The sequence below is a fragment of the Podarcis vaucheri genome (genome assembly GCF_965113315.1).
Source record: "Podarcis vaucheri genome assembly, chromosome: 14".
Lineage (NCBI taxonomy): Eukaryota > Metazoa > Chordata > Lepidosauria > Squamata > Lacertidae > Podarcis > Podarcis vaucheri.
In genome coordinates, this window is record NC_138752.1 from 55,591,099 (window position 1) to 55,602,474 (window position 11,376).

The window sequence follows — 11,376 nt, forward strand, 5'->3', positions numbered from 1 at the left end:
TTCTTTCATCTGTAAAATAAAGCTTTAACACATTAACCTTTGCAAAATAATATTTCTCAAAAGCACATTCTAGAGTTAAGACATTTGCTCACAGAATCTAAGACAGATTCTGAGCCAATTGCAGACATGGGCAAAATTTGGGCCCATGAGGGACAGGCATCCATATCAGATGAGGGCAAGGCTGATATCTCAGACTTAAGAGCTTAACTTGAGTTTCATTTGAACCAGCAATGAGGACTAAATTGTGCATATCGATGCCTATCTGAATGTGCCATTGTATCCCATGAAATTCACAAGAAGAAGGCTGCTTCTCCTTTACTGGATTGGGAGAGAAATAGCCTTTGCTGGTTACATACTTCATACTGTGCTGAAACCTGTTCCCAAATTTCCTGGTTTTATGAGTCATCTGTGAAAAAGACTCCTGTCTTCTTCTCATTACTGTTTATAGTTTTCTCCTTGTAATTTGCCTTTTTAATTCAGAGCATTTCCACATACTTCATGTGAACAAACTTGGGTTTGGTTCTGAAAGTATGCCAAAGAGGGGATCACAAGGATCTTGGCTCATCAGGACCCTTTGCAAATTCTGGTTTGTAGTCCCTTACCGATAATGATAACAGTAATTTCTTACTTGTACCCAAGCCACTCTGGGAGGCTTCCAACAGAATATAAGAGAATACACAATACATCAAACATGAAAAGCTTCCTGATCCAGGGTTGCCTTCAGATGTTTATGGGAGGTCATATAAATGCTTATCTCTTTGACTTCTGATGGGAGGGCACCACTACGCATAAGGCCCCATGCCAGGTTCCCTATTGTCATTTCTTGCAGTGAGGGAACCGCCAGAAGGCTCACAGAGCTGGACCTCAGTGTCCAGGCTGAATGAAGGAGACACTCCTTCAGGTATCCAGGGCTGAGGCCATTTATGACTTTAAAGGTCAGCACCAACCCTTTGAATTGTGCTTGATCTTTCAGGACCAATGTTACATGGTCCCAGTCACCAGTCTGGCTACCACATTCTGGATTAGTTGCAGTTTCAAAGGTAGTGTAGTGGTGTTAGGAAATCTGAGCCAGGGAAACTTTGGTTGAAGTTAAAGGGCATTGTGGGGGAACCAAACACTAGAGAATTCTGGGGAATGTGTATCTGTTTCTTTAAATGCAGACTTCTTGTCATTGGAAGTGTGAATAAGTTATCTTCTCCATCTGCCGGAAGGAGGCTCATAGTTGATTTGTAGTCTTGACACCTGGCTATCTAAGATACCGTTTCTGTGTGAACAAGCCTTATTACCACAAGAAGGGGGATGTGGTGTGTGTCTGAGAATAAGGGAGGATGCCCTTTCATCTTCAAGCTCTTGGGATAAACAGGATTCAGCTGCCAATGTCTCTAACAAGCTGAGTTATCGCCTTTCTGTGTAACCATTGGAGATTTCTTAATTAAACTAAAGAATTGATTGGTCTTTGAGCTGGGATACACGTGGGTTCCCAGGGGATAAAACCTTAGGGAACTGATTTGCACTTCGCAGCAGCCCGCCTCACCTATTCTACGTTACTATGCGAGACCTTTGTTATGTAGAGAGGGCCTGTCCTGATGCCCAGGGATGCGGAATCAGTCGAGAGCCTTGCGAACTGCTCTAAGTCTTCTTTTGTTCTCGTTGTGAGTATGTTTTGTAGCAAGTGATATTATACAATGTTTTTATTTTCTGTTTGAAACTTGTAAGAGATGTGCCAACTTTTATGTTTAAATAATCTTGTTTTTTAATAAATTCTGGAAAAAGGACTTTTCCCTGCTTCTGTCTTTTGTGCCTTCTGCTAGGGAAGCTAAACCAGCACCTGACCACTTAGTCACCTACCAGACTTGTTGGAATTCTGTCTGTGTCATGGTAAAGTGACACAGGGTGAGGCAGCCTGGTAGCGCTGAAGAGTAATCTCCTTCCTTAGGTTACTTTTCTGGGCTGTTCTAAGAGAAGGAAGTGGTGACAGCAACTACTGTTTTGTTTCCTGTTCTGAAAAAGAGCTTCTGCGTACCCCTCTCTCTTAGCTGGGTCTTGCCGGACTTGGGCAGGGGGAAGTGGGGGAGTGCGCACAAATGCTACAGGTAGCCATGGGTAGAGAGCATTGCATTAGTCCAAGAGGCAGATAAACAAAGCATGTACCACTCTGGTGAGACAGTGCACAGATGATAGGGTCTCAGCTGGTGTACCAGATGGAGTTAGGTAGACAGCCACCCTGGGCAGAGAATCCACCTGTGTCTCCATGACACTTGTTTTGTTCTACTAGAACTTAGTATCAGATCACCCATGTCCACAAAGGCAAACGCCAGATCAGTGGCGTAGCGTGGGGGGTGCCAGGGGTGCCAGCCGCACCGGGCGCAACTTCTGGGGGGGGCGCGCTCGCTGCCTCCGGAGTCGCCGAAGAGCCTCGGGCGCAGGCTGTAGCTGGCAGCGGCTCTCAGCGCTCGCCGCGGTCCCCGCGCGTCAGGGCCACGGAGGGCGCGCCAGGCAGCCCCTCCTTACCGACGGGCAGTTCGCCTGCGGGGCTCGGCCAGCGCGCTGGGCTGGCCACGTGGAGTCGCCGAGGAGCCGCCGCCGCCTGCCATGCCGCCCTGGCTGCTTCAACCGCGTCCGACAGCCGGCTCGAGGCTCCTTCCGGCCGGGTCTCCCGACGGGGCGCTGCGGGCGGAGGCTCCGGCACCAAGCGCCACACCGCCCAGGCTCGGGTCGCTGTCTGGACGCGTGCAGCCCGCCAAACGCGCCATCGGCGGCGCTCTTGTGCCTGCGCGCCAAGACCGCCCACCCGCCCCGACAGGGCCCCCCCACCCGCGCCGGAGGCCGGCCGACGCACTGGCCCCAGAGCCGCCCCCTCCCCGCGCCAGAAAGAAGCCCCCTCCCCGCGCCAGAAAGAAGCCGCGTCGGGACTAGCCGGGCCGGGGAGGGAGACCGAGAAGGCTGCGCCGCGACGCCCAAAGACGCGCGTCTTGGCATATTAATGACCATGGTTAGGTGTTAGGGGGCGCAAATTACTTGCCTTGCCCCGGGTTAGGGGGCGCAAATTACTTGCCTTGCACCGGGTGCTGATAACCCACGCTACGCCGCTGCGCCAGATCTAAGGCATGTCCATGGCCATGAGCAGGGCCAGGTGTGTCCAGGGACAGACCCATGGAGGCCATGCTTTCAATGAAGACCTGAGTTGCTCCTTGTAAGGTTGTGTCAAAATGGACATTAAAATCCCCTAGGACCACCAGGGTAGGTGTCTCTGGGAGAACATCTGACACAACCTGAAGCACTTGCACAGTGTAACCCTGGTGCAGTGGTGAGGGTGGTACACAAGCAGCAATCCAGTACTGCCCCTATTATCCAGCTTCCATAACATGCACTAAGAAAACTGGGTCTCCCTAATAGGATGCCTGGTGAAAACTAAAGACGTATTAAATGTAACTACAACCCCTGCTTTCCATCTACATGACCTAGGTTGCTGTGCATAGGCAGGGTTATCCAACTTCCAAGTAAAAACCAGAACACCCCAAAATTGTTGAGCTTTTTTCTATGAAAACGGCAAAAAAGATCCCCCTGGACGTCACTTCTGCCTTTGAAATCCCGGTAATATCCAGGAAAATCTGGACCTATGGTAAAAAAGTAGTGGACCCCTGACAGTTAAATCCAGTCGCAGATGACTCTGGGGTTGCAGCATTCATCTTGCTTTACAGGCCGAGGGAGCTGGCGTTTGTCCGGAGAGTTTTTCTGTGTCATGTGGCCAGCATGACTAAGCCGCTTCTGGCGCAACGGAAAATGAAACCAGAGCAGCGCACGGAAATGTTGTTTACCTTCCTGCCTATTTATCTACTTGCATTTTTTTTTGGCATGCTTTTGAACTGCTAGGTTGGCAGGAGCTGGGACCGAGCAACGGGAGCTCACCCCGTCACGGGGATTCGAACCACCAAGAGGCTCAGTGGTTTAGAACACAGCACCACCCAGCCTTATGCATAGGAGAAACCTCTTGGAGAAGCAGTAGCATTGACAGGCCCAGCTGCCATGTCCAACCACATTCATGTTACAGATGAAAGGTCAATTTCCTCATCTATGATCAAGTCATGGGTGACACTTTAAGGAACACCCTTGTAGAGATGTGCATCCTTCTCACCAGGATCAGACTCAGAGGCAGGAGTAGTCTTCAGACATCAGCTGAGCCTCCCTCCTCAGAAATGACATAGTCTGGTCCTCAAGCAGGTCCTCTTCCTGCCCATGATCACTGACATCAGGTGTCCCAATGCATCCCCCATAGTGGAACCTGATCATATTGATAAGTTCAAGTGGTTACTTAGAAACCCTTAATTGTACACCTGATTATGTAATGTGGATATCAAGTTCAGCACAAGGACACAGTCTGTATTGAGCTAACAAAGGACAATAAAGACATTTCTCATTGGTGTTCCATTTCAAAGACGCACCAGCACATTCTGGCCTTGGCAATTGCTGTAAAGGAGATCGAGAAGAATCCCAAACATCACTATAGGATTCCACATTATCAATGGCTGTTACATTGCAAAGATAAAGCCATCCTGACCCGGCTTTGTAGATTGCAAAGGGTTGTCACCAATTTCATCTGTGTTTCTCAGAAACAATTGCTGTTTTGGGAGGATATGTGACTGAAGCCTGTGCTTTTATGGCCAATATTATTGCCATCTCCAAGATTCCACAGGTCGGTCATTATCAAGAGTATACAAAAACTTCATGACACATAATTTGAAATGTTTTTTTTAAATGTTTTGATTAATTTTCATTTTTCACATCACACATAAAACAGCATAACTCACAACACATCAACCACATTGCTTACATAATTTTAAATGTTGTCTATTTCTAATCCACTGGAATTGTTATGTTCCATTTCATTCCATTATAAATATACCCCCCTTCCTCCCAAGGGAGCCCAAGATGGCAAAGAACCAGTGATAAAATAATAAAACCTCATATGGGCATCAAACCTACAACCTTTCCTTTATCAGAACCATGCTCTAATCATCTAATTGATATTTAATTGAAATGTTTTATTTTATAAAGGAATAAAATGATAAAAGAAAAGAAATGTGGAGAGACAAAAGAGGGACCAAGAGACTGAGAGACACATTTAATACATGCAATGTAATACATTAAGTAAAGTCAATTTCACTGCTATAGGTTTTAGATGGTAGCAGTGTATTACCATTGCCCCACGTTTTCTGCTTGACCCACACTTTCTAGGCACACGTCCAAGTGTCTTTCCACTTTCCCGAATCCTTCCTCAGAGAAAACCCACTCTTTAGTGCTAAATCAGAGCAAATGTCAATCCAGAAAAAAACCCAAATTGCTGTTTGCTCTGATTGACTGCTAAAGCACATTTATATCCATCTGATAAATATTGTGTGGCAAATATCTAAATTTGTGTTAAGAAATATATTATATATGAACAAAACACTCGTTATGAACAAAATATCAGAATTAATTCTGGATCGCTTAAACCAAAATGCCTTCAAAGAAGAAATTTAGAAATTTGACTTGTCTAAGGATGTACTTGTGTTCCTGATAAATTGAATTTTATTACAGCAGAATACAGGGACCAGCTTATATTGTTTACTTTTCTTTCTTTATTAAATATTCCTTATTGTTCAGCTCAGGCCTCAGGATAATGATGTAGCAAATAGGGAAAAAAATGCAACCCAGCAATCCAGCACTGGAGCATAAGATGGAGAAGATCTCCACAGCCACCATGTATTTCCCTTTGGTGCTCAGGTAGGATGGAATAAAGGACAGCCAAACGCTGCAGAACACCAACATGCTGAAAGTGATGAACTTGGCTTCATTGAAAGTGCCAGGCAACTTCCTGGCAAAGTAAGCTACAGTTAAGCTGGCAATAGCCAGGAAGCCCATGTATCCCAAGACACAGTAAAACATGGAAGCTGATCCCTCATTACATTGCACGATGATTTCCTCTTTCAGGGAGTTCATGTCCTCATCTGGGAACGGAGGAGAAGTAATCAGCCAAACCACGCAAATGACTGCTTGAATAAATGAGCCAGAAAGGACAATGGAATTGGCCAGTCCTTTCCCCACCCATTGTCTCATTCTGGATCCTGGTTTTGTGGCCATGAATGCCAGAACCACTGTGATGGTTTTTGCCAAAACAGAGGAAAGGGACAGAGAGAAGATGATGCCAAAAGCCATTTGTCGGAGAAGGCAGGTTGCCTTTCCAGGCTGTCCAATGAAGAGGAAGGAGCAGAGGAAGCAAAGCAGGAGGGAAATGAGGAGAACGTAGGTGAGGGTCCGGTTGTTGGCTTTGACTATCGGCGTGTCCTTGTACTTCATGAAAGTTCCAAGTACTAAAGTTGTGATTGAAGAGAAAGAAAAAGCCAGCAGAGTCAAGGTGATTCCTAAAGGTTCTTTGTAGGAGAGGAATGTGTAAAACTTGGGAATGCAATTATTTTGGTTGTAGTTTGGATACTGATCTTCTTTACATTTGATACAGGCATCCATGTCTGAAAAATAAAGGAAAGGTGCTTACATATTTCAAGACTTTGATTCATGTACAGTCGTATCTCTGGTTGCGGATGGGATCCATTCCGGAGGTCCGGTCAGATCTAGAGGTTTCTGCAACCTGAGGACCGCTTCTGTGCATGCGCTTGTGGCGAAACCCGGTCGAATACCTCTGGGTTTGCCGCTTTCACATCCAGAAGGTTATGTAACCAGAGGGTTACATAACCGGAGGTACTACTGTATTCTATAGTGATCAACCCAACCCCTCATGGACAGGATTTGACCACTGGGTGGGAGGACACAAGAAAGCACAGGAAACTTTTCCAACAAGAAGACATAGGTACTTCATCTGCCATTTATTTTCCTTCCAGGAAAGCTCCATTCACCAAATACAAAGCAATTGTAACAGAACTAAATAAAACTGACTAGCACTTTCTTTGTCAGCCAATCCAGTGCATCCTTGCTCCAAAGATCCCTCACTGGTCAAATGAGTAACAACAAGGGGGGCAGTTAAAAAGGAAGCTAGCTGGCAAACCCCCTGTCTAGCTCTCAGCAGAATGTGGCCTTCTTGGCAGCTGAGTAGGTGGCTTTCCAAAGAAACATATCTGGGCATTCTCAGAACTGAAGAATGAGTCTGATTTGTCTTACTAGGACTTCAGATTCAATGCCCATTCTCCTTGGGTAATGTTATTTTGTGTTGGATGCCAATTCTGAACTGCAGGACCTGGTCTATTGAAGTAAGTGGCAGAACTGAGAATTCCCTCAAACCAGTGTAGAAAAGGAAGGTATCACGGCATGTCCAGTGCTCTGTCTAGCTGTGGTACTAACTACTTTTTTTTTTTTTGCGGAAATGGGTAGGTAATGACTTCTTTTCCCCATTCTGTAAAAAGCTTCAGCTGTTCATTCTGCATCTCACGCAACCTCATAAGACAGAGACTCAACAAGGCCTGATCTCCACCCCCAACAAGTTGGCATCTATTGCATTTCCTACCCATCTGCATGGAGACCATCCCTTCTGGACATGGAGCACAATCATAGCAGCAGAATTTCTCTCCCTCCTTCTTTTTCCTGCTGTAACCAGGATAGCAGTTGTCATTGCACACAGAAAGAGGCACAACCTGTCCAGAAATGCAACAAACGAGATTAGCATCAAGAAGCTTACATTTATCCTCCTGCCCTAAACGTGGGAATATTTTTCTTAGGTGAAAATTTGCTTCAGAGAGGAAACCCTGACTTAATTGTTTCCAGAAATTAATTCATGAAGAAGACACTGAATTGTTGGCAAGGTCAGGACTTTTTAAATGTGTTGTGGAGGTTGTTTACTCAGATCTACCCAGGAAATGTGGTGTACTTCAAGTGAAAATGCAGAGCAACATTTTCCCCAGTTTGTTTTGCCAAGAATGGGGGGAAATGTAGCTTGAAAACACAATCCTTCTCAGGAGAATTAACCACTTGAGGGCAGGTAGAAAACTGAACTCACAAATATGCAACTGTTTTCCATTCTCGCACATGTTCTAGCATCTCACCTGGTTAAAGCTTCTATGCCACACTATTTGGTCCTCATTAATGGTTAACTCTTTCCCCTGTGGAGCCAGCGGGTCCAGTCTTCCAACTTTGAGCCTAACAAAAGAACCGTTGGAGAAGGTGACCCAGTTTGTGACATCAAAATCTGCAAGTAGTTCTCTATGCTTATCAAAATGTACGCTCTCTCCAACACTGTTGTTGAACACAATCTTCCTTATAAAACGATGGAGCTTAAGTGAAAGAGAAAATGAAGCCTAGTAAGGATAAAATGGTGTTATAGATCAGGGGAGGGGGTTCCCCCTAAACCCTAGGATTTTGATTACCGTATTTTTCGCTCTATAACACGCACCCGACCATAACACGCACATAGTTTTTAGAGGAGGAAAATCCGTAGGCATGCCACCTGTAGGCATTCCCTCCATAACACGCACAGACATTTCCCCTTACTTTCTAGGAGGAAAAAAGTGAGTGTTATGGTGCAAAAAATACTTTAATTGGGATATGGATTAAGACACCAACTGCAGAGCTGCTGTGCTAGACAGGGAATTCCTGGGCTGCCTGGCCAAGGGAACAATAGAGAGCCATTGAGGGCCCATTGAGGGTCATTGCCAGTGCAAGAGGACTTCTCCCCTGCCCTGGGGCGTGAAGAGAGACAGGGGTTTCTGGGAGGAAGAAGGAGGGAGAAAAAGGGCTGAGATCCATCTTTGGAGGGTCTGACTGCAGGCAGGTTTGCTGCTCCCTCTTGGAATGACTAGGCCTTAAGATCTGGACTCCCTCCAGGCAGACTTAAGGTGTAAAGAGGTGAATAAAGCATATTTCTCAAAGCATGACAGTCTCTTCTGTGTCTTCTGTTCTCCAAAGGGACACAGACCCCATGGCTCTTGCCACTGTTTGGCAGAGAGAGGGGCAGGCACCCAGCTTTTGTAGCCCTATGGAAACCTCTACAGTCATCCTTTTAAAAGGTCTTTGTTTCCAGGACTGGATTGTTCTTGCTCAAGAATGTATTTGAATCCATGACTAATTTCACTGATTCGGCATATTTGCTTGGAATTAAATCTGATTGAACTCCATGGGGTTGACTTCTGATCAGATATGCAGAGGATTGTACTTTTAATATCTGATATACACCAACACCAAATGGCATGCAACACTATGTAAAGTTTTGCTCCACTTTTCAGTAAAGCATCTTTGAGGCTTTGGAAGGCATTACTGTATATAAAAGTTAATGAAATCCAGACATAAAATTCATTATTTTGTAGTGGTTCGGGTTTAGTAATAGAGTTGCATAGATCAGCACATTGTGGCATCATAGTAATAATGAAGGAGTTTGAATTCACCTCGGGAGACACACTTCATTCTCTCTCAAGACACACGGATGCCAGCAGCAAAAGGAATGTGGATATCCCCCTGTATTATAGCTAAAGCTAAACAGTTTATCTCAGTGGTTTTCAACCCGTGTGCCGTGGCACCCTGGGGTGCGTTGAATGATGGTCGGGGTGCCATGGGCAACACTGGACTTCCTTCCTCCCTTCCTCCCTTCCTCCCTTCCTCCCTTCCTCCCTTCCTCCCTTCCTCCCTTCCTCCCTTCCTCCCTTCCCTTCCTCCCCTCTCTTTGGGGTGGGGGGCAGCTCAGAGACCAGGGATGGCAGCACCAGCTGCCCAGAGGACTCCCACGGAGAGGGGAGAGGTGGCTGAGGAACACTGCACAAGGGAGGGTGTTGGAAAAAGGGTGAGAGGCTGCCAGCTCTGCAGGCAAGGGGTGAGCCAAGTGGGCTTCAGAGCCCCACAGGGGAGCCACAGAAAGAAGGCAGTTGGTTAAGGGAGCCATGGATTTGATACAGCTGTTGATGAGTTTGTTATATTATTTATCTGTTATTTTTTAAATGTGATACTCGGCCAAAACAAATTGGACCCAGAGGAGAAAATCATGGCCTTCAGACTTCCAATTAAAAAAGACATGGAACATCATAAAAGTGGATAGGAAAGGAGCAGGGAATAAGCAAAGTTAGTTTCAGGTTACAAGTCACAAGTTGTTCTAAAGAGGAACTGTGGGGGAAAAGACATACTTAAGCATCTTTTAGGGCATACCTTCCTGCTTTGAATATATTTCTCTCTGTGTGTGTTGTATCAAAGGTGTAACTACCTGCCAAGACTGCACATTACAGTCTGTTGGTCTCACTCCCTCTAGCAGTCTGCTATGTTTCCATCTGGATTCACGTAGGACATGCAAAGCATGTGCCACAGCATAAGCAGCATTGTAGACATTGTAGCTGTGGCCAGTCATGCCCATTTCAAAAAGAGTACTAGGAAGACTCTCCAACTTCTCCCGGCCAGTGCAGGCTTGCTTTCCCTCCACATTCCCACCAGATTTTTTTAATGAGCAGCTGAATGACTGCTCCCAGAAATTCTGAATGAAGCCATCTTCTTTTGCCCAAGAAGGTTCAATGATCTCAAGAAGACCTTTGAATCCAAGTGGCTCCCTTGAGCGAACCGTGATGGATAGGGCACCGTGGAAGCTTTCTATATCCCAAAGCTTTTGAATGGAGAAGGCACAGAAATCCCATTGGGATGTAACAATCCAGACTTTTCCCACAGGTGGCAATTCATAAAATGTTGCGAAAAACAACAACATTCTCAAAACTGGCATGGCTGGATCTTCTCCATATACAAAACATGCACTGACTTTTCTATCTTGAAGAAGTGGGTATTTTCCCAGTTGTGCTAATACCATGTTTATCAGCTCTTCCATAAATGTCCTCTTTGCTGTTCTTAGTATGAAGGCATAGCAGATGCCATTCTGATCAAGCAATGGAAGCACTGTGTGCAAAAACCTGTCCCCATTGTCATCTTCCACAGCAAAGAGCCCAATCCATGTCCATCTGAAATGGTGAAGGAGCCTGACTACCCCAATGTACTGGTGGGCTTCCTTTGGGACCATCTGATATAAGGAAGAAAACAATGTTTTGTCATCCTGCACTGGGGTAAATGAGCCATATGTGAGCTGAAAGGAAGGAGGGTTTTGTTGTATGGATTAAAAAAGCATAAAAATATGAGCCATTGTTGTAAAATGCCCATGCATCAATGAATATGTCTCACCTGTGGGATCTTGTAGGTGACAAAAATGCTAGCCATGTTGGCAGAGGTTTCAGTAGCAAGTCCGCCAATGACAGCTATCAGTTTACTCTGTGTATCACACTTGTAGTTGGGAACAAACCTGTGTTGTGTGGAAAGGAGGCTCAGGCTGGCTTTGTATGTCATTCTCGCCACATAGTAGCCATTGAGGATGTGGAAGCCCAAAGAGATGTTGGGTAGGATTTGGGGGTTCTCATTGATCTCTTTGACAGCAAG

The 11,376-nt window shown here is 45.7% G+C and overlaps 1 long non-coding RNA gene across 1 annotated transcript; it reads right to left on the bottom strand.

The window, feature by feature from the left end:
• Positions 1-7,387: 7,387 nt before the first annotated feature.
• LOC309518176 lies at positions 7,388-11,376 on the bottom strand. The gene is made up of 3 exons (XR_014213383.1): positions 11,243-11,376; positions 8,031-8,124; positions 7,388-7,622 (listed from the first exon to the last, which is right to left on the bottom strand). It is a non-coding gene; the product is annotated as an uncharacterized lncRNA (long non-coding RNA).